The 24382-nt window shown below is 47.4% G+C and overlaps 1 protein-coding gene across 1 annotated transcript in view; it reads right to left on the bottom strand.

Moving 5' to 3' along the window:
- Mpp7 (MAGUK p55 scaffold protein 7) overlaps window positions 1-18673 on the bottom strand; it is a 212670-nt gene extending 193997 nt beyond the window's left edge. Inside the window, exon 1 of the mRNA XM_006973903.4 lies at window positions 18517-18673. The gene's annotated coding sequence lies outside the window, so the exon portion shown is untranslated. The remainder of the gene's footprint in view (window positions 1-18516) is intronic.
- Window positions 18674-24382: the final 5709 nt, after the last annotated feature.

Genomic DNA, 24382 nt, shown 5'->3' with positions numbered 1-24382 from the left:
AAGAATAAGGAGCGCACATGCTTACTACTTTGTATTCCACTTCTTGCCAGCCAGAGACTCTTAGCAACTGCTGAGACCCCTATACCTCAAAGGACAGAAACAGCAAACATTATTGTCTGCGTGTTCTACACTCTTACATTTAGGGTAAAGAAGGAACAAAGCAGCAATACAGGGCCACCACGCTTCGACCATGAAGGCAAAGAATTCATTTCAACAGGGCTAATGCATAAGAGAACATTCGTCTAGCGCTCTCTGGATTACCGGACAAAGTTATAAAACTTCTCATCCATCTGACTGCTAAAGACAAGCTAGGGCCCAGAAAGGAAGAGGGTGCGGCTTCCCAAGTCACAGTGATCTCAGAAGGTCACATAACAAGGGCAAAATGCTCCCATGAGAGACAAACGGGCTCAAACCCAGTGAAGCAATCCACAGTGCCAGTTTATACATCGTAAGTGGAAAAAGTTCCCTTCTCAGAGTACACCCCTGCCATGGCACCGTGAAAGCTAGCCCTAGCATAGAGATGCTAGTGTTTGATGTAAAAATGCCCACATGCGCTAGTGTTTTGAACACTGGGTCCCCAGCTTATGGCACTACTATATCGAATACTGTGGTGCTATTAGAAGGTGGGGCCCAGCTGGCAGAAGTCACTTCAGGGCTGGCCTCTGGAGGTCACACGCAGCCGCTGGTGCCAGTATAAGAGCTCTGCTGCCATGCTAACACGGCAGGGTGCCATGCTCTCGTCACCAAGGACTGAACCGTTCCACCACACCTTCCCCACCAAAAGCCCTCTGCAGCCATGAGCCAAATGAGCCTTTCCCATGTTAAGCCGTTTCTGTCGGGCATTGGGCACAGTGGTGTGAAAATAACTAACACAATGTGTAAAAAAGAGAATGGGCAGGCAGGGGGGTGCACAACTGCAGTCCAAGCATTTGTTGGGTACAGACAAAAAGATTAGGAGTTCAAGGTCATCCTCAGCTACAAGGTAGGTTCGAAGCCAGCCTGTACCACACAAGACTCTTAAAAAAAGAAATTAATTAACCAAAGGAAAAATAGTAACAGGAATTAGCGATCGGTAAGTTCCTACGTGGTTGGGTGGCTCCTTAAAGTTGCACAGCAGTTACAACTCTGTGTGGCAAATCCAAAGAATCAGTGGCCATCTTAAAAGAGGCAGGTGACTCTGGCTGCTTCCCAGGTCAGCAAGCAGCAGACTGCAATCTAGACCACAGTGTCAGTCATAAAGGAGGAGGAAGGACGGAAGGAGGCACTATGAAAAAGAAGCCATTTGGTTCCTGACCCCATAACAGAGTGGGGGAGCCCCTTTTCAAAAGAGAATTTAGTAAATAACCATCATCGACTCTGGCCTCCTGCGGACGCTGTGCTTGGCTCTATCTGGTGCTTCATCATCCTCACACCTGTCATCTATAGTGAATTCAACCATCAGCCTGTTTCACAGAAGGAAACTGAGGATTGGAAATACTCAATTGCATGTGTCTGGAACACCCTCCAAAAAGTCTGTATGTAAAAGCCACGATCTTCAACTTGGCACTATCAGGAGACAGAAAACTTCAGAAGTAAGGCCTGGGGGGAGGTATTTGAGTCATTAAGAGCATGCCCCTGTAGAGGAGAGCAGGATCCCATTCTTTCTCCTGCTCTTTCTAAGCCTCCCATCGCAATGTGTTGTCTTGCCCCAGGCCTAAAATCAACAACCAACTGACCACAAGATGGGCCATCCAAAACTGTTAGCAAAATTAACCTTTGTAAATTGTTAAGTTAATTTACTCAGATATTTGTCATAGTAAGGAAAAGCTGACCACACTCGTCCAGTCATGGACCAGTCCTCAGCAGAGTTGGAACAGAAACCCTAGTTTCCAGGGTTAGTTTTACAGTCCACCCTCTTCATGATTGGGGTATGTGGCTTTAAGGCGTCCAATTGGTGGCTAGGACGGTAGACATTGATTATACAATGACAGTTGCGGCAGCAGACCTACAGAACACAGGAGGGCTGCAAGCAGAGTTGCTGAAAACAATGTCAATCCATCTTTCTCCTCACGGTGAAGCATTGGGTTCTGTTCATCAGGGACGGCAGACAGAGTTCCTGTGAAGTCTACTGGAACCACGATGTCATATCTGACCTTATCTCAGGCAGCGGCATGCTTCACTGGGAACCGAGGGGGCAGAAAAAGTCACGCCACCTAAGCCACATCTGTGGGAGCCAACAAAGCCATTGACCTTCCGGGTTGCTTCTGGGCCTCTGCAGTTATAGGGTACCTTGCTCTAATCATTGCCAACACATGAACATTCCCTTCTCCAGACATGCATGATACCTTAAAATACCATGACTGGCTTGAGAGGGGAGAACAGTTCAGATAACACATGCTAACTCTGAGACAGTCAAAGTCTAAGAAGAACTACTGCAAATTCAGATTCTGAGGAGGCCCGATTTGGATCTCAGTGAAGCAACAGGCAGGGCCATAAAGAAATCAAAACCGACCCCAAGGCAAGGTGTAAAGGCATATGTTAGAGGGCACATTGAATAAGCAAGTCCAAACCTTAAGGTCCCACAATTAAGGAACAGGAGCAATTCAGGGAAACTAGTGCCAGAAGCCAAGAAGAAACTGAGAAGTCACAGACATAAGCCCATGGCATTCAGCCATCTAATCTATCACCGTAATTAGCACTGGCCAAACCTCCATCAGCTCTCCCCACCCCAGCCCACAGACCGCTTAGTTCCACCCATCACCATCGTCTACCTGTGCAATACCAGTGAGCTCCCTCCAATCTGACCCCCACTGTCCACCCCACGCTCGATATGGAATTGTTATAAAGTTCTAGAGATGCATGCCTCACACCGAAGTTCACTGTGGGGCCAAGGGGTAGGAGTACCAAAAAAAATGCACATCTTCTCACACTCTGGAAAGCCATCTCCCATCTTCTACATCGAGCATAAATTGCAGAACAATTTCACAATTGCAGTGAGTTAATTTTATGTGTCTCCTTTACGTTTGTCTGGGGCAGACTCTTACCATTAAGCTGTGTGCTCTGGTAGAAAACATTTAGAGACCAGCCAAGGTGGTGTGGCGTGCTGTGCACTGTCTGGATGATGGTTAGGATCCAAAGCGGGAAAGATTACAGAGCTGTTCCAAAAGTGTTGGAGTGGGGCAGTTCCCAACACGAGTTCACTCGTGCCATTGTCACCCATGTCTCTCATGTCCTGGAGTGGGGGTCACTTAGGTTTGACTCTCCTGGCCTGGCCACTAGCTATAATGATTCACGATGCAATCCGTCTATCTGTAAAATGAAAGAACATCATGGAGCTGGTAACATTTGAATAGACACATATGTTTGCTTGCTCAACACAGTTCCTAGCATACAGCCCAGGACAGACAAGCAGCAGACACCATCTACGGCTCCAGTCCACAGCACTGCCAGCTGTTGCCAAACCCAAACTTGCCAGTCTTTGCCTACCGCTCACCATCTTAAAGGATGCCTTATCTTTATGCAAAAATGGGCTACTTAGTTACCCAGTTGAAGACCCATTTGGAACTGAGAAGCCTCCAGAACATGTCAGATCAAAACCAACACTGTCACCTGCAGAGGTAAGGTACTGGGCTGAAAACATTTAACAGACCCTGGTGTTGGTTCAGCAGTCAGTCCTCGTGCTGATAATTAAAAAGCACTTTGCTGAGGCCACTGTTCTGAAACACCCTGGAGAGAAAGGAAGAGGAAAAACCAGAGTAACAGGCCACAGTCAACCGGTTCCCAGCAGGGCTAAACAAACGCACAGGGGCACTCCCGTAATCTTCCCTCACCTAGGAAGTAAATACTTGTGTATTCAGCAGTCACTCAAATTATGAGAAGGAATCTGGGAGGGATGAAAACAGGTCTAACCCAGAGTGGAAAAACCTGTTCTAGAGCACAGGCCAGCAGAAGTGTGGGGCTGCAGACCAAGGCATTTGCTTCTCTTCTCACTCCCGGGTTCCTGACACAGGAGCTCCTGACAGCAACAGGACTTGCCCCACCCAAACAGCTACCAGCACCTTGAACGCCTTCATTTCTGATCCATCTCAACACAAGGCATTTCAAGGAGTGAAGAAGCTGGTTTGTCGTTTTACCCATGAAGGTCAGTCAAATTTCTATCAACAGCCAGGCACAGTGAACACAGCTGTCATCTCAGCAGCAAGCAACAGCTAGGCACCCAGTGGGCATCCTAGAACCCCAGCAGCCCCAAGCAGAGGCCAAGCACACAGTGGGCACACCTAGAACCCCAGCAGCCCCAGGCAGAGGCCAAGCACACAGCGGGCACACCTAGAACCCCAGCAGTCCCAGGCAGAGGCCAGGCACACAATGGGCACCCAGTGGGCATCCTAGAACCCCAGCAGCCCCAGGCAGAGGCCAGGCACACAGTGGGCACACCTAGAACCCCAGCAGCCCCAGGCAGAGGCCAGGCACACAGTGGGCATCCTAGAACCCCAGCAGCCCCAGGCAGAGGCCAGGCACACAGTGGGCACACCTAGAACCCCAGCAGCCCCAGGCAGAGGCCAGGCACCCAGTGGGCATCCTAGAACCCCAGCAGCCCCAGGCAGAGGCCAAGCACACAGTGGGCACACCTAGAACCCCAGCAGTCCCAGGCAGAGGCCAGGCACCCAGTGGGCACACAGTGGGCACACCTAGAACCTCAGCAGTCCCAGGCAGAGGCCAGGCACACAATGGGCACCCAGTGAGCATCCTAGAACCCCAGCAGCCCCAGGCAGAGGCCAGGCACACAGTGGGCACCCAGTGGGCATCCTAGAACCCCAGCAGCCCCAGGCAGAGGCCAGGCACCCAGTGGGCATCCTAGAACCCCAGCAGCCCCAGGCAGAGGCCAAGCACACAGTGGGCAAACCTAGAACCCCAGTAGCCCCAGGCAGAGGCCAGACACACAGTGGGCACACCTAGAACCCCAGCAGTCCCAGGCAGAGGCCAAGCACACAGTGGGCACACCTAGAACCCCAGCAGCCCCAGGCAGAGGCCAGGCACCCAGTGGGCATCCTAGAACCCCAGCAGCCCCAGGCAGAGGCCAAGCACACAGTGGGCAAACCTAGAACCCCAGTAGCCCCAGGCAGAGGCCAGACACACAGTGGGCACACCTAGAACCCCAGCAGCCCCAGGCAGAGGCCAGACACACAGTGGGCACACAGTGGGCATCCTAGAACCCCAGCAGCCCCAGGCACACAGTGGGCACACCTAGAACCTCAGCAGTCCCAGGCAGAGGCCAGGCACACAATGGGCACCCAGTGAGCATCCTAGAACCCCAGCAGCCCCAGGCAGAGGCCAGGCACACAGTGGGCACCCAGTGGGCATCCTAGAACCCCAGCAGCCCCAGGCAGAGGCCAGGCACACAGTGGGCACACCTAGAACCCCAGCAGCCCCAGGCAGAGGCCAGGCACCCAGTGGGCATCCTAGAACCCCAGCAGCCCCAGGCAGAGGCCAAGCACACAGTGGGCAAACCTAGAACCCCAGTAGCCCCAGGCAGAGGCCAGACACACAGTGGGCACACCTAGAACCCCAGCAGCCACAGGCAGAGGCCAGACACACAGTGGGCACACAGTGGGCATCCTAGAACCCCAGCAGCCCCAGGCACACAGTGGGCACACAGTGGGCACACCTAGAACCCCAGCAGTCCCAGGCAGAGGCCAGGCACACAGTGGGCACACCTAGAACCCCAGCAGCCCCAGGCACACAATGGGCACACAGTGGGTATCCTAGAACCCCAGCAGCCCCAGGCACACAGTGGGCACACCTAGGATCCCAGCACTCACAAAGCAAAAGCAAGAGGACTAGAAGTTCAAGGCCAGTCAGGGCCCTAAAGTGAGATTAAAAAATAATATATATTTTTAACTTGTTTATTTATATTTACACACATACACATATACATACATATATATAATTTCATATATGTGAAATTAGGGTCAGTTTTCTCCTCCTTTATTACTCTGCAAGTACTTTGAAGACAAAGATGTTTATACATTTTCAAATCTGGAAATACAATGTATTATACATGACAGGATAATTATATGTAATTCACAGACAAAAAAAATTCTGTTTCAATTTTTTTTAATTCCAGTTCCTTTACCAGCTCTAAGTGGTTTCTAGCTTATATTTATTCCAAATGAATTAAGCTACTTTCAGACTATAACAAGAAAGGCTCTACTATTAGAGCCAGGCTCTCCCCCAGCACCGGGGAGAAGAGCCTCCCTCAGAAGTTCCTCTAGCTGACTGATATAAGCAAGCTCTTCCAAAAGCTCTACCTGGGACCTCCTTCCCGAATCCTCATTAAGGGGGCACATTAAAGGCGTGTCACTGAAGAATGACCTCACACCAAGACGCTTTGTCTCAAGCTAACTACGGCATGTTCCTCCGGCCCAGGTTACTCCCAGAGAATCACAAACTACTTGTCTATACTTTGGGCCCTGAAAACCACTCACTATCTCTTCAGAATGTTCTCCATGCCTCCCGCCTCCTTCTCCCCTGTGACAAAGGTAGTCTAGCTTCCACCCTCTGCCTTCCTTTGAAATTCATGTTTTTGATGGTCCCCATGTTTATGCATTTTTAAGAGGCTTGCACGGCCTCTCTCCATTGTCTGTCTGTCTACTGTCACCTACCTCAGCAAGCATACAGAGGCGGGGGCTTCCCCTGCCCCCACAAGTCACCTTTCAAACAACTCCTAAAATCTAGTGCACTTTTAGCTTGGCATTTTTTCTAAAGGAAAGTGCTGTAGAAGCAAATTTAGTTTGCTCATCCTGAGCAGACATGTTTTATAAAAGAACAACTCATAGTGTTGAAGTCTGATTTAAATATTTTTCAAATATTTAGCCTGCTTTTTCTCTCTTAACGGTATCTCAGAGATAATGAAAGTAAGTTTTGAGATGCCAGCCTGCTGGGAACCCAAGGACGGGTGCAGGCGATGATTAGCACCTGTGCTCAGAGCATCCCAGACAAGCAACAGAAACTCACGCCCAACAGAAGAGTTCTGCTAAGAAGTAGAAATGGAATCAAATCCAGATCAGAGCTCCACTCACAGGAACTAAAACAGAACACGCCGAGCCTTCATTAACGCAGGAGGCAATGTGCCCTTGTGCCTTTTTCTAACTGAAGATGCCCCAGCGATAGAATCGCAGCACCGCCAACAAAGGGGCACCGCATCTCACAGGTTCTCTTTGTGAATTTAGGAAAGTGCATCACGTAGATCAGCGTGTTCATGGACGGGTTTGTAGCTCGAGTTTTCCGCCTGGCCCACAGTCAGGACAAATCTCTGTCACCCGCCAGTCCCACAGCCGCTCAGACCCAACCAAGTAAACACAGAGACTTACATTGCTTACAAACTGTATGGCCGTGGCAGGCTTCTTGCTATTTTTATAGCTTAAATTAATCCATTTCCATAAATCTATACCTTGCCACGTGGCTCGTGGCTTACCGGCATCAACGGCTTACACGGTGTTTGTCATGGCAGCGGCTGGCAGTGACTCTTTCCGCCTTCCTGTTCTTTCTTATTTCTTCTTTGTTAGTCCCACCTATACTTTCTGCCTAGCCACTGGCCAATCAGTGTTTCATTTATTGACCAATCAGAGCAATTTGACATACAGACCATCTCTGTATGTCACTGTAATAGCACACATATCAACAAAAGTAACAACATCCCATGGTCAGGCATCCCTGGGTCCAGAGACACTATCTTTCTAGCTATATTAAACTTCCCTTCAGGGGCTGCCAACGTAAAGCTTCTGCTAAGCAAGCATAAGGACCAACTTCAGATTTCCATCATCCAGGTGAGTGTGACTGTAGTCTTTGTACAGAGAAGGTGAAAAGCAGGGGATACCTAGAACAAGCTGGCAAGCCAGACTAGCTTTATCATTGAGCCCTGGGTTCAGTTGAGAGAGCCTGCCTCCATGAACCCAAGGTGAAGAATGATTAAGGAAAACTCCCAAAGTCACCTTGGGCTTCCACACACATTCATCCCCCCACATCTAACATGCACATACACTATACACATACACCCTAAAAAGTAACAATTTCACTTGCAGAAATGCATCAGAGATGAGTCAAAAGGCAGCAGGCTCCTGCTTCTAGGAGGCTTCAGCAGTTAGTGGGAAGGGTGGGTCTGGGTCAGCACCTTGGCAGGGAGACAGAGAAGAGGAGCTGGCCCTCAACTGTACTGGCAAAAGACGCTATCAGTCTACTGTACCCAAAGAGGCCCAGGAACTCTATGGATCCTTACGAACTTTTCAGGCCATCCAGCATACCAAAACTGTTTTAATAAAAAAAGCTGGAGGCATAGCTCAGCAGGGAAGCACATGCTTAGCATCCATGAAGCCTTGGGTTCAATCTCCCAGAACTGTTCCCCCAAAAAACTGACAGACAGACAGACAGATAACTGAGTAACTGTGAGTAAAGTGATTCTGATTCAAAGCTTGAAAACTTTGGCTCCAATGAGATAGATCCAAGGTCAAGGTTATGCTTCTTCAATGAACCTTCAGACATGACCTCCTCTCTGCTTTGTCCGCTGAACCAAACACTAAAAGTTGAGACCAATGGCAGACCAAGAGTACTAACTACCACCCACCAGAGCATCCTGAGAATATTCTGGGTCTGCCCATTGGTGGGAAGCCAGGAGGCCCGGGGCAAGCGATTTTTGGCAGCACTTATTACTTCTTGGCTCAGGCACTCTTTTCTGGAAGATCTGAGCACACCCTAACATGGAGGGATGGTGGGTACGATGAGCACCCACGCACACACTCACCTTCAGGCCACAGTCTATTTTCACTACCTGTCCTAGTCAGGGTTTCTATCACGGTGATCAACACCGTAACCAAAAGCAACTTGTTTTTATTTCAGCTTACAACTGTAGCCCATCACAGAGGGAAGTCGAGGCAGGACTCAGGGCAGGAACCTAGAAGTAGGACCTAAAGCAGAGACCACGGAGGAACACTGTTTATTGGCTGGCTTCCCCAGGGCTTGCTGACCCTACTTGCCTTTTAATTTTTTTTTTATTTTAAATTAAAATTTGATTGCATCCTTCCCCCCTTCCCTTTCCTCCCTCCAACCCCTCTGCTCCCTCTCAAATCCATGACCTAAATTGTTAGTGTTAGACATGTATGAAATGCGTAACTATATAAACATAACCGGTTGAGTCTGTTTAAGGTTACTTGCATGTATATGATTTCATGGCTGACTGCCTGGAAGGAGATAACCAATTAGGGGTTCGTCCCTGGGGAAGACTAATTCTCCTTCTCTTAGTAGTCCTCGGGTGCCCGTAGTCCTTTGCCAAGAAGTGGGGCCCTGTGAGATTTCCACCTTCTGCAATAGTGTATGTATTGTTATTCTCTTTGTTCAGGTCTTGGTGAGGCAGCCATACAGTTGAGGTACCATAGGTGTTGCTTTCCTTTTGTTTCCAGGAGACACAATCTCACAACGGACTTCTCAATTCTCTGGCCTGCTTTCTTATACAACCCAGGACCGCCTGCCTAGTGGTGACAGGACCCACGGTGGGCTGGGCATCCCCACATCAGTCGTTAATCAAGAAAATGCCCCAAAGACCAGGCCAATCTGATGGCAGCCTGTTCTCAACTTCCCGGAGACACTGGCTTTTGTCAAAGTTGACCTAAAAAAATAAATAAATCTACACTACACTCCCTCCCTACTCCCAGTTATCATGCAGTTGTTTTTAAACCTGTTCTCTTTCTTTAAAAATATTATAATGTTATGAAAATTTAGGAAAAAGGACAATCATGGCAAAGTAACTCATTTATATTCTTATTGCCTACTAAAGTTACTTTTCAGCTATTTCAAACATGGACATTAATAGCAACCATTTATTAAAAGGTATTTATAAACAACCAAGAGGATTTTGCATGAACATAAACTTACTCTTTATTACTAAAGTAGAATTATCCTAGGTACAAGATTTTATATTTTACCCACTGTGCGGTAATAATCCCCACAGAGAATAACAAATACCTACTGATGCACATTTAGGTCAATTCTTATTTTTTAGGTATTAAAATGTTGTAATATATTATACATATAGGTATATACAGCTCATAATGCACACTAGCAAATGGTATATACATTTAATGAAAGAAACAAAAACAGACTTGGGGCTAGAGAGATGGCCCAACAGTTTAAGAGCTCTGGCTACTCTTCCAGAGGAACCGGGTTCGATTCCCAGCAACCACACAGTGGCTCACAAATTGCCTGTAAGTCTAGTTCCAGAGGATCCAAAGCCCTCCAATGCCCTCTTCTGGCCTCTGTGGGCACCAGGCATATATAGAGTACACAGACATGCATGTAAGTAAAACACCCATACACATAAAATTAAAATAAGAAATATCTAACTAAAAGAAAAAATAGGCTTCCAGGTGTGAACAACGTAGCAGAAATGAAAGACAGAAGACCCATGAGACCTGGGGATGTGGCTCCTGCAGACAGAATGACCAGGCAAGACGCACCGGCCATGGACGGGGACTCACCTTCATGAGAATAAGCAAGCACATAACTTCAACTGAAAATTCTTTCCAAACGCAAAGCACTCCCAGAAGGCATGGCGTTTGGGGAACTATTAAAGAAATATTAACAAGTTGACCTGACTTGACTGGAAATTTTAACTCAGCATTACCAAGCATCTAACACATTAAAGCCAAAATGTTATGCACAGTTTCCGAGAGAAAAACAACACAGGAGGCACTCGCCTTTCTAGATGCCTCTCTACCATCATCTACCAGTCATCCATCCATCCATCCATCCATCCATCCATCCATCCATCCATCCATCCATCCATCCTTCCATCCACCTATCCACCCGCCAACCACAGTAACATTAAAAGCAGAAGTGTGGAACTGGAACAGGAACAGTGTGGAACTGGAACAGGACCAGTTTGATCAGAACAACACAGAGAACCCGCAGACAGGTGAGTGGGCGAAATGTCTCTTGGTGTAGGACAGAATTAGCATCACCACCCTCAAGGCAATTTAATAAAAGACACTGAGGAAAATTAACCCTGACACTTTTTTTTAATGTAGAAAGATGCCTTTTTTAAAAGAAAATATATTTTCTAGACAAGATGGAAGGAAGCAAAAACGGACGGATATCAAAATGACAATTTTGTTCAGAACAGGATTTTGAAGAAAAACCTTTAATATAAAACAATACTTTTTTTTTAATATTAGGGATCAAGCTCCAGAGAAAAAGATACTGTAAACATCTAAAATCAAAGGAGAGGGTGATTTCTATAAATCAGGACAGAAAGGCAGGGGAGGGACAGGGAACCCTAGTAGAAAAATCAGGAAAAAAAAATGAATAAATGTTCAAACCACAAAGGGGAAGGGGAATCCCACTCGGTTAACAAGCATATGATAGAACACATGGCTGTGTTAGCGACGAGAAAAATACAAATAAGAGGGCTAGCTTGTCCCTCTGCGTCTGATGGTTCCACCTGTTGCAGTGGATTGGAAAAACTTATGAAGTCAGAAAATGTGAGGCTCCAGGAAGAATGTGGGAAACAGCGGCTGGCGAGAGCGTGAGCCAGAACAGCATCGCAGTGGGCGCTTCCAAACAAGGCATTCACACCAACGGAGTGAGCGGGGTGAGCGGGGACAGAGACATGAGCAGGAGGAGGTGAGGGAGGGCAGGGAAGAAGGGGCACACAGCATGAACACTGCTGCCAGGGTGCCAAGACCTGTACATTATTAACTGAGTGCCAACTCAGGGAACGGAGAGGGAGCCAAGGAGGAACCATTTCTTCAGCTAACCAACAGCTACTCATTCCCCACATACCAGCTGTTGTGCCCCAGGCCGGGGGTCCCAGCATCAAAGGTGACATCTCTGATCTCAGAGTTTACAATCTGACGTAGGAAACCATGGCAACTAGGCAAAAGTCAGGGTACAGGAACTGCCACAAAGGAAATAAAACCATGGGACTGTAGCCGTCGTAAAGAAAAGGATTCTACTTGCAGAAGATCACCAAAGAGATGGGGGGCGCTCAGCTCTGCGGAGAGAAATGAATCAGGCATGTGACAAACTGAGGCTCTAAGAACTGCATTCGAGGTCACGGAGTACAGTCCCCGAATTTCTGCAGGTGGACAGCGTCCAAGAGGTGACTGCCAGGAATGTCCTGTAATTTCACTCATGAACAAACTTAAAAACCCTGTTACTGTCCAGCTTGGGGGCACACACCTGTGATCCCAGCATTTGGGAAACTGAACGTGTAAGTAGAGCGTTCCAGGACAGCCTCAAAAACATTGGGAGTGCTGTAGACAGAGCTCAATCCGTAAAGTGTTTGCCGTGTGAGTATGAGAACCTGAGTTCAATCCCAGCACTCACGTGAAAAAGCCAGTCACAGTGGCCCACATGTGTAATCCCAGAACAGGGGAAGTGGGGACGGGGGATCCCAGGCTGGCCGGCCACCTACTTGGTAAGCCCTAGGTCAGTAAGAGACCACTCAAAACACCAGGTGGGTGGCTCCTGAGGAACCACACTCATGGTTGTCCTCTGGATACAACACACACACACACATACACATGCATGAATACCCACACACATATATGTACACCCCCACACACATATATACACAAAACATAAAGAGACTGTCCCTTAAAAAAAAAAAAAAAAAAGACTTGCTGCATTAAGCCCAGACTACAAGGCTTACTCTGAGAGTCCAAAATACTGTAACAAATTAATTCAACCTTGGAGAGGGGCACGCACCCTGAATATGACGATTCGACATCTCTAAAAGCTACTCCTGTGTTCCCTAAACAGTAACTGAGATCACATACTAGTTCCCGGTGTGGTGCAGGGAAACAAGGATCAGTGTAAAATCCCCTGTCTTTAAGGCTCTTCCTTCAGTTGATAAGACTTGGGGCTCCCATTGTTTCAAACCCTAACTGCTTTCTGGGATTAAAAGCCAACCATCATTGCATGCTCATCACCCGCCAAGCACAATCCAGGAGCATAAAAATTCATTTAATACCAACATGGTAACACCAGTATTTACCCTTTGGAGATGAAAAGCAGAGGACATGACAGGACCACTGCAGTCCCGAACTCAGCAGCTCTTGGTGACCTCACAGCCCTGGACAAGATCACACCAGTCACACTGCAACATGAATTGGGGAGGGGCCCACAAGGACCCACCCCCACGTGAGGCGCTTTCGACAGGTGAAGGGCTGCCCGGGGACTAAAGCAAGACTCCCTTTTCTTCAGGGGTATGACTCCTGAAGGTTGCCGGTGTGTGACCTCATACCCATGCACATATATGCAGGCAGCACTAACTGCACTCAGGAGGAAGAGGAAATAGAAATGAGGTTGGGAGGAGGATGTGTTGGGGGGGGGGTTCAAGCCAAGAGGAGTTAGAAGGGGGAAGTGGGTATGTGGATGGTTTAACTACATTGTGTTTGTGTATGAAATTAACAAAGGGTGTGTGTGAGTGTGTGTGTGTGTGTGTGTGTGTGTGTGTGTGTGTGTGTGTGTGTGTGATTTGCCTAAAGCACTGTCCTTAGGAAGTGGTAAGGATTACATTCAAATCAGCACCTCTCAAACTCCAAAGGCTGTATCAACAACGAAGCTTGTACCTCCCCCTAGGATTCAGTCAATGGTTTTCACATGTCAGCAGCATCGCATTAACTTGGAACTTACCAGAACTACGAGAAGCATGGGCCAACCAAATCAGACACTCTGGACTAGGGCAGTGGGCCACATTTTCACAAGGCCTGCACGTGACTTCAGGACACACCAACATTTGAGAATCACTAGCCTATACTTTGTATTAGGGGTGAAATGATCACCATGTTGAAAAACCTTAAACGTAGGCTTCTGTCCTAGTTTAAATGATTCTAAATATTTCGAAATAATGTCAATGTATTTCCTCGCTACACACAGGCCCCAAACTCTCATCAGCTTCTCCCCCAAACTTGAAAAAAAAAGGCCTACTCTGTATTTTGACAATGCCACACTCAGGAAAACAAAAAAGACAAGTGAGGGCCCAGTGGGATGGCTCAGTGGGTAAGGGCATTCGCTACCAAACCTGGTGACCTGAGTTTGATTCCTGGAACCCACGTGGGTAAGCAACTCAGTTGTCCTCTGACATACCCCTCACTGTGGCGAATACACACACGCATGTGCACATGCAATCGATGAATATACAAACACAATTTAAAAAATTTACGGCAACCGGGCCCAGAAACAAATCAGCCGAGCACAGTTGCACCTGTGCACCCGCACGTTTCCCCCTCTGAGGACTCAATGCACTGTGGGTCAGAAAAGCTGTGGGTAGACCGAGCACAAATGACTTTCTTCGTCATCATCGTCCCCTAAACAACAGGGTCTAGCAGCTCCTCGGGTGCCATTTACAGCACAGTGTAGATAGGAATGGATAGGAATGGATCTGGTGGCCCTCAAAATCTAGAGATGATTCAAAGCAGGAGGGCTACACGCAAATACAGGCCATGTTGTACCTGGAACTTGAGCATCCAGCCTCAGATGTGGGTACCTATGGGGGTACTGGCACCAAGTGAGGGTGAGGGGATCCCCAGGGAAGAGAGCAGATCCTCCGTGCAGGCTCGCCTAGGAACTGAGCTAAATCTGAACTATGCTAAAAGTCTATGCTGGCTGTTCAGAAGTTAAATCAGAAGACATATTGGGAAGAAACCGAGCAATATGATCAGGGGAAGCCTGATAAATCCGGCCCATAGCTCCATCATCCCTCTAAGCCTGAGCTCAACTCCAAGTTTTGGTACCATTTCAACAAGCTTCCATTTGCCGAGAAAGAAGCCACAACCCTCAAAACTAACTGATTCTTGAGGTTCAGACTGCTTTACATACGCATCCAGAAAATCTCTTCCCCAGAGAGTTTAAGTCACAAACAATGCTAACCAACAATGTGGCTGCTCCTGCCCCTTCACAGCTCCCCGCTGGTCCTGCTCTTCTCAGAGCCGAGCCCTGTTCCCAGCCTAAGTTCTCAGCCTGAGCCACTCAATAGGTGAACTTTCCAGGGCATGCACTTCTCAATCGGAGCTTTTAAGAAAGAAGACTCTTTTGGAGTCACACAGCCATGCACCTACCATAGCCCAAATACATACTGCTCAAAGCTGTTTCCTTATACACCTGGCTCATTCGACTGAGCAAGTCCAGGATTCCACTTATTTCAAAAACTGAAGCTGGGTGTAAAGAAGGATGGTGATTTGGAAAGACCAGGCTGGCCTACCCAGTGAGACCCTATAGGAAAGACACAAAACTAAAAACATAATTGCATGACTGGAGCGCACCTAGCCTGAGTCTGGCCCTCAAGAGAGCCTTAAAGCTGTGCAATACACACTGGCCTGGATGCTGCTTCAGAGGGGAAGAGGACTCTAGGCAGCTGACTCCAGGGCTGCCACTTAGAGCTGCTCACCTTCTGGTGCTCATCACGCTGTCCGTAAGCTCCCAGCAAATCATCCTGTCTCAGCCTCTGGAGTGGGATTTGAGGTCCGAGCCATCCCACAACAACTTCCAAGTCGTCTTTACTCTCCAAGAACACTGCCATGTGCTTACCTAAAATAACTGCTGCTGTCAAAGGGACAGCTATTTACTCACTCCCCTTCTTGCAACAACTAATAAAAGGCAATCCGATCAACAGCAAGCCCAGCTAATAGCTCCAATCACCAGAGAGAGGAAGACTCCTATTCATCCCTCCTGATAAGGCAAACCACAGAGAAATGCAGTAAGTGAATATTCAAGGAAAAAAAGTATTTGCAGACCTAAAGGGAACACCTTACCAGCAAAACATCCGTCCACAGTGAGGGGCACACAACCTTACCACGTTCACTTCACCACGTCTTTTAAAGAAACGAGTCCTCTAAGAAAAGAAAATCCAAGATACACTCAAGTAGCTTAGTCCTGGGTCATATAAACAAAAACAAAGCCTTTTTTTTTTTAAGCTTGAGTTTACACAAACACAGACCTATAAATCTTCACTCTGGTTTGGGTCATTGCTGACCACACGGAGGACCAGGAAGCTCACAATGGAGGTTATTTATGAAAGCACCCGAAATGTCATCTCTTTAAGTTAAACCATCCTGTCCTTCCAAATACTCCTGCTTAATAAAGTTCCAGGTCATTCGCCACCTGCATGAGAAAACAGCTGCCCTTCTACATAGGCATCCTTGTCACTGAAGTGTTTACAGCAACAATAGTAACAGTAATCAAATGGTAAAATTACAACAGTGAAGGTGTCCACAGCAGCACCAGGCACACCATTTAGTGGAACTCATATAATGTCCTAAATAATTTTGGGAAAAATGCAAAAACCACTAGATGGGGATGGGGGGGGCCCTCAGTAGGAACAGACAAGTCTCTATTTCCCATTTGCAGGAGAGCTGGGCACATGGAAGGGCTTGGGGCTTTAAGATTAGCAGTCACAAGTTTTGTTACAGAAATTTTTGCTTCAAATTTTCAGTCGACAAGGGAATGAAAGTAAAACACACACATACACACACACACACACACACACACACACACACACCAAAGCATGAAGAAACAGCCTGTCCCAGTGGACAATTCTGTAATTCCAGCACTCAGGAGGCAAAGGCAAGAGCATCACTTCAACTTCAAAGCTAGTCTGGGCTACATAAAGACCCTGTCTCAGAACACAGAGGCAGAGATAGAAAAGAAGGAGGTGAAGGAAGGGACAGATTGAAGGGTGGATAGAAGGATGGATAGAAGGACGGATGCAGGGTTTAACAATCCTTTTGTAAGGTTTTCTTGTATGTTTCACAAATAAGTTATAACAAAATGTAGTATACCTGTAATATACCACAGTGAGTTACATAAAACACAAAAGGGATTACTTCATAAGAACAGTCCCATTTAATAATTCATGAGACATTTCAATATTTCTAATTCCTTTAACAAAACCTAAGAATCTTCTAAAGTTCTCCAAGCCAGACATCACCCCATACTGACCCCCTACATTCCTATGCTTGGATTATTCTAATAAAAAACATGATTGCTACATTTTAAATCCTTCCATAAATTTAAAGACTTCCCCCAAAGTCATCTTATAATCAATATTCATCAAGAAGCATTCTCATTATTTCAGATCAACTCACAAAACTCCTGAAAGGCACGGCTAAGCTAGGTGTGCAGGGGTAAAGCTCTTGGATTTGCAAAGCCCCTCCCCAAAACATGTCAAGAGAATCTCATGAAGCACTATCAGTTTTATTTGTTTTATTTTGCCTATGTGGAAAATTACCTTTCTGGGAACTTTCAAACTATCCAAGTAGCAGCCTAGGAAAACTAAGAGCCAGATTTTTGGAAAATCGCCATCTCTGACCCTGTACTTTGCTTGATAAATTCGAGCCTTACCCGGATGGCAGATAAAGTGGCAGGTGCGTGTCCCCGCGACAGCGTCTTTCATCCCAAGAGCTTTCAGTGCTTGCGACTGTGAAACGGGCATGCCCTTCGGAGTTGTGCCCGGGAAAAATGACTGGCAAGTGCTGTGGGCTTTATTAACACACCTAAGGGAACCTGTGTGCACCTGGGCAAAGAGAAAGCACTTCAAAGGACACCACTGCGCCACAGATGCTAGCCCTCTAAACCTCAGTGAGCGGCATCATTTCACCTGTGGACAGATGGCGTACTGGGCAGGTTAAAGGAAAGTTAACAGCCATTCAAGGTACTCCTTCCTAAGACCATCCAATCGCGTATTGAATTGCCTAGGCTCTGCCTGCCAAGTATTCAAGTATTACTACAGGAGCAGCAGGTGCAGTCCTGAAGCCTCAGGTCCACAGAGTGCTTTTTAAAAGGCTTTTTCTGTGTTAATGCTGTTGGTTGGAGAAAGAGGAAGAGAAAAAGAAAAAAAAAGGGAGAGAGAGAGAGACTGAGAAAAAGGGAGAGAGGAAGGGAGTAAGGGAGGGAAGGAGGAGCTGGGGGGAGAACCACAATTCTACTCCCACCCGTGGCATGACAGCGGCAGGTCCACCCCCACGGTACTCTCGAACCTGCACGGGCATCGTCTGAACATTCCTCCCCCATTCCTTTTACCCTTCCCTCCCCACTTCAGCCCAGACAAAGGTGAGTCACCAGTCACTGTGCTGGGTCCACTTGTCACTTAGGGAAACGTCCCTAAACAAATTCTACTTTAAGTAAAAGAGCAAATAACATCGCAGTGAACCGCGTGAACTCCGCAGTGCCTAGAGGCTAATAAACCTAAATTAAACACGACTCAAGTAAAGACGTCTTCTGGCCCAAGGGGGTAAAAAAAGGCTTTTCACCACTTAGCAGGTCCTAGTTCTCCGCAGCCTCATCTCCCACAGGTCTTCCCGCCTTGGCTGTGCCGCCGCGTCCCGCAGCGCCCCACAGTCCCAGGGTCCGCCCGCACCCGCACCCCCTCCTCCGCCCGCCTCTGCGCAAGGTGCTACCGCGAGGCGCCTGGAGGCCGGCGAGGGCTCCAGGGAGCGCGGCCGCAGGAGCCGGGACCGCGAGAGGCGCCGCAGTCCCCGTGCCCCCTACCTGCTCGGCAGCAGCCGCGGTCCACGCGCCGCCGCTCAGCTCCACAGCTCACAGCTCGGGATCGCAGCTAAGGACAATCGGGAGGCAGATCCGATCCGCCGCCGCAGAGCAGGACGAACCAGCTCACTGCACCCGCCGCACCTCCCGCCTCGGCCCCGCCCCGGGGGTGGAGGCTCGAGGGGGCGGGGTCATATGGGGGCGGGGGATGATAGGGGCGGGGTCTCCTTGGGTGGGGCCTGGGAGGGGCGGGGCTATGGCCCTATGGGCCGAGAGTAACGCGGACTGTCGGTCAGGGCGTCTGCTGATGGATTGCCTAAGGAAAGGTCGTCTCAGAGCTCCCTCGTTGGTTGGCAAGTGCGAACACAGCAGAGCCCCGATTGGTAGCGGTGCTGTAGCTCCTCCTCTCCGGCCCCGCCCCGCCCCGCTGCTGTGTTTGCCCTTGGCTTCTCAGGCCCAGGTGGCTGCAGGATTGAGGTGCAGGAGGAAAGCTAAAAACCTCAGAAGAGAGCTCCTTCCCTGCGCAGGATACCAGCGATCCCGAGCCCCTACCATCTTGTGGTTTTTGCGAGACCTTTTGTTGAATAACATCTCATCTTCACTATCATATTTATTTAGTGAGGTCGCTGGGATGTATTTTAAGATGCTGCATAAAATTCAGAAAGATGTGAGACAGGAAAAAAAGTCACGGGATGTTTTCACCTTTGGTGAGACTGGAAGTGAATTTCTTACTGCTTGTCTGTGTTCCGTACAGAGTAGGCATTAGTTTCATAATTTTTAATAAAAACAAACATTTTTTTAAAAAATAGAAAAATTGATAAGGGAGGAAAATAAACTTTGGAAATATGTAAGGGACTAGTTCTTCCATGATACAAGAAAATACATTATCTACACCCTTCAGTCTCTTGAAGCAGTTTACAAGAATGACTGAGATGTGTCTATCCTTCTGATGTATTTATGCAACACATAAAATAACATGTAAGAATTGTTACAGCAGGACTCAGTGATACAAAGAATTTTGTACTAAATAAATAAATCTTTGGCCAAAAAGGAAAAAAAAATGGCATAGAAAGAAATTCAAGTGATACAGTGGAAAGCTTAGCTGGTGGAAGAAATAAGAAAATGTGAGTTTCAAGATGTGACATACACTTTGAACATTAAACGTCAAAGGAGGCAGAGGGGTTAAGGATCAGTGCCTGTGGTTAATCCAAGTAATGGGAATGCTAACACATTTCCAGACAGGCCGGATGCCTGACACCTTGCCCAGCAAGGTGTGAAGCAAGTTCCACTCTGGAATTCTCTCAAGCTGCCATACCAATCTCACAAATTCTGAAACAGGCCATAGGAAATTAGGCACTTCTTCCAACGACTCCACGAACTATACAATAGTGAGAACAAACGGAGGCAGACAAAGCACTCATTTTTGTGGAGATCCAGAAGCCAAAACCAAGGCTTGGAGGGTAGTTGTCAACCTTCTCTGAAAATCTCTGCTTTGTTTGGCTTCCAGATGTCCACCACCCTCCCTGCCCAGGTCTCCTGCAGCTGGCCTCCCTGTCTGAGGTGTGCCTCTACTGGAAGACCTGGCGAATGTGAGTGAGTAAACACACTGCTGCCACTCAGTGAGACCATCACAGCAGCACCAAATTCCTTGTCCCTTCAGCAGAAATCTTGGAGGAACAGATCTGACCCAGCATGAAACAATCTCATAACTTTTCTAATGGCTCAGAAGTAATAAAAAACAAAAACAAAAAAAAACACTTCTTTTAATTAGCCCCCCAATTATAGGACTTAGAGGTGAAGGGTAACATTTTGGTCAACACTTCAAGCTTCCTTCAAAATAAGGCCTTGAGCTGGGGTGTGGTTCCACGGTAGTGTGTCGGTCTAGCACACTGTGTGGGGTCCCTGGTTTGATCTCAAGCACTGCAAAGCAAAACAAACAAAACCCACACTTCCAGGCAGGCCGGCTCTGTACTCCCTCAAGGGAAAGGAAATCTGACCCTCCATCACCAGGATCCTCTTTCCAGTTCATGAAGAAAGGAGGAGGAGGTGGAGAATCCAGGGCTGGGGCATTTCCATCTGCCCAGTGTGGTTGCCCTAAAGGTTTGCTCTCAGTGAACCCAGGATTGACCAGAGCTTGTGTCTCCTCACCAGAATTTTCAGTCATTCGTAGCGACCTGGACTTGGGCGTGTGGCTGCAAGTCTCAGGATCCAGGCACTGTCTCTAGCTGTCACCTCTCCCTTGGTTTCCTGCAGCCTACCTTGTGGCGATTGTCCTCTCAGTTCCCAAAAGCAACTTAGACATGCCTTCTTCCCATTCGCACAAGAGCGGCTCTGCCCTCTACAGACCCATTTCTCTGTTCTTTCTCCTCCGCTCTATACCAATGCCTGCATCTTCTCAACTTTAGATGGCTGAGGTCAAGTTCAGACACTCTAAACAGTGAGTTGCCCTTGATGTCCTGCCAATGTCCCCCTCCAGTGAGATTAGAGACAACACTATAGAAGTTACCAGACTCACAACATTGCTTCTTCAGAATAAATTCCTTCATTGAGCTTTTCCTCACCGCCCCTTCCTCCACCTCTTAGGAGCTTATTTTTGAGTAAAGCATGTTTAAAAGTCACCAAGTAACTACATTCCTTTCGCAGTTTGTTTCTTGCTCAGGCAACTTCAGAATTTTGCACCTGATTTGCCTCTTGCTGTTTCAGTCAGAACTATGTACATCTTGCACTGCTAGTATGAATCTCTGACAACATTTCAGTCAATTAACACCAGAACATAGGCTAAAAACTAGTTCCCATAAGTCACACTCAAGTATAGTGCTATTTGAGTATGAGAACCACGAACACACACTTTGCCTGTCAGTCTCTTGACTTAGAGAAGCAGCCTTGGTTCCCAGCCTGCACACAGGCAGGCAGACCTGTGTTCTATTCAGGAATTCAAGGGCACAGCTCTCCACACATTACTCTTCCTTCTTTTTATACAGGGTTTTATATAGCAGCCCAGGCCGACCTCAAGCTCATTGTGTAGCTGAAGATGACTTTGAACTCCTGATCCTGATCCTCCTGCCTCTACTCCTAAATGCTGGGATTACGTGTGTGTATATAATCTACCATACCTAGCTCTTTTTATTTTGGCTTGTTTTTTTTTTTTTTTTTTTTTTAACAAAGGGGGTATTTTTCTTTGTTTAAATATGTCTCTTCATATGTAGCCCATGGTGATCTTGAACTGGGTTCAAATAATCCCCCTGCCTCAGCCTCTAGAGTACTAGGATTGTAAATGTGTGCTACAATGTTCAGCCACATTGGTCTTTATAGTTCCGAAGGAAATAGGTATGCCTTGAACAAAAATACTGCTTCATGTTAGTAAGCTGATGCTCATAGCTTGTGTGGCATGGCTTCTCCCCGAGAGGCATGAGCAAAGCTCCATGGACTCCAGTTAGGACACTAAGAGCAGGCAAAAAAACAGCTCTGCTGAGTCCGGCCTGCTGAAGCAACTAGCTCACTGGGGTTACTTACAGGAGCACAGGTGACTGAAAGCAGCTGTACCATCTTAAAGCCCACCCCAGCTCACAATCTGCGTCCCTAGAGTCGAGGAGCTACACCTGAGAGAATCTCCTCCAGCTGCAAGTGTTTCGTGCTTATATAAGTGGGGGGGGGGAGGTTGTTGCTAGCTTGTGAGTCTTGTAACTTCCTGAGCTTCCTGGGCCTTGCAAATCTCTTTTACTTCCTGAGTTTTATGCCTGGCTCCTAGGAGAAAACTAATTCAGAAGAAATAGCTACATACCATGTTCTGCTTTGAGTCTATCACAAGACTTTCTCCCTCATTTTTACTAGATTTTTATTTATTTATTTATTTATTTATTTATTCATTCATTCATTCATTCATTTGTGTGTGTGTGTGTGCATAAATGGAGGTCAGAAGACAACTTGCTACCACTGAGCCATCTTGCTTCATCCTCTCCTCAAATTTCATCTATGTCCTAACCCTTGCCTGCACACACAACTCCGCTCTTAGCTTGGTGCAGTCCCCTATTCCCTTATCACTCTCCCTTGTTGACCGACCACAGTAGACAAGGTTGACCTAATAAGGTTTGGCTGTTGGGAATTATCCTTAAGAACGAGTTCTTGAAACCAGGCATGGTAGCATGTGGCTTTAGTACCAGCACTCAGGAGACAGAGGCAGGAGAATGGCAAATTTAAAGCCAGCTTGGGCACATAGCCAGACTCTGTTTTTTAAACAAAAGGAGACAAAACCAACAAATTAAATTGAGAGATTTGTGCTGTCTATAGTGTGGGAATGAGGCACATCAGTCCAAACTTTTGGCAGCCCCTGGAGTTTGTGATCCTTATTTCTATTTGGCAACTCTTCAGAACAGCTCTCTTGTACATTTTGCAATCTGCTGCTTCTGTTAAGACATCTGTGTGCCAACTCCCATCTGACAGCCCTGAGGAGGTCAGGTTAAGAAAGACATCGAGATACCTGGAGTGTTTGAAGTTGGATTGCTACTGCTCTGTGGATACCTTTATGTAAACTCACGTGTGGGCTGCGGCATAGAAAGTGACCATAGGAGTCCAGTCAAACGGCCAAGAATTTCTCGTCTGATAAAAAAGGAATGCTGCTAATTGCTTCAGTACCGGAATGCTCACCTGGAGCGCCCCAGCCAGTTAGTAATTTATTCTCTGGCTATTCCAAAGAGATGTGCCCTGTAATGTATGTGCATCTGCCATGGTGTTGGGCATCCTCTCTGAAACTCCTGATGAAATTTCCTTGCCATTGGAACCATCCTGGGAGGAGCACCTTTAGGAGATAACTAGGTCATGAGACCATCACTGCCAAGAGTGAGCTAAGCTGTTATTACAGGGCTGGGTTAGCTGTAAAGAAACAGTTCAGTCTCCCTGCCTTCCCACTCCTGCTCTTCCTGTGCCTCCCACTGGGCGAAGCTCAGCAAAGCACAGCAAAGAAGTGCTATTGCTTTGGTGTAGATGAGGTCCGGCTATGTAGCCTATGCTAAACTGAATTTGTAATCCTCCTGCCTCTGCCTGGCAAGTTTGGGGATGACAGGCATGCGATATCATCTGTCTTAGTTAGGATTTCCATTGCTGCAACGAAATACCATAAACAAAAAGCAAGTTGGGGAGGAAAGGGTTTACTTGGCTTACACTACCACATTACTGTTCATCACCAAAGGAAGTCGGCACAGAAACTCAAGCAGGGCAGGAACCCAGAGGCAGGAGCTGATGCAGAGGCCATGGAGGGCAGCTGCTTTACTGGTTTGCTTCCCCTGGCTCGCTCAATCTGCTCTTATAGAACCCAGGACCACCAGCCCAGGGATGGCACCACCCACCATGGGCTGGGCCCTCCCCATTGATCATAAACGGAGAAATGCTTTACAGCTGATCTTAGGGCATTTCCTTGGCTTGAGGTTCCTTCCTCTCCGATGACGACTCTAGCTTGTGTCAAGTTGAGGCCGACAAAACCAGCCAGTCCACCATCTTTAACTGCCGGTGCCTCGATACTGAACTTCCTAGCCTCCTGTGAGAACTAAGTTTCTTTTGTTATCATTTACCCCATCTCAGGTTCTGTCACAGCAACAAAATCAGACTAAGGCGGCCTCTGATTGAAATATTGGCAGATGTGTATATAAGTAAATATGCATTTGCACGCGAATGGGTATGCGTATACTTAACACACCACACACACGACACACATATATAAACACTGATTCTCATAGTAAACCAAATAAACCTCCATCCTCCCACTGGCCAGTGCCTAGAAATCACAAATCTGATGTTATTTAGAACGTTTTAAAAACACTCTTCATCCACACAAGTTGGGATCAGACAGTAATGTTTTGTGGAGGGGTTGGATAGG

Source organism: Peromyscus maniculatus, chromosome 5 (genome assembly GCF_049852395.1).
Source record: "Peromyscus maniculatus bairdii isolate BWxNUB_F1_BW_parent chromosome 5, HU_Pman_BW_mat_3.1, whole genome shotgun sequence".
In the NCBI taxonomy this organism is placed as follows: Eukaryota; Metazoa; Chordata; class Mammalia; order Rodentia; family Cricetidae; genus Peromyscus; species Peromyscus maniculatus.
The sequence above is the reverse complement of the archived record's forward strand: the minus strand, read 5'-3'. Positions and strand labels throughout refer to the sequence as shown.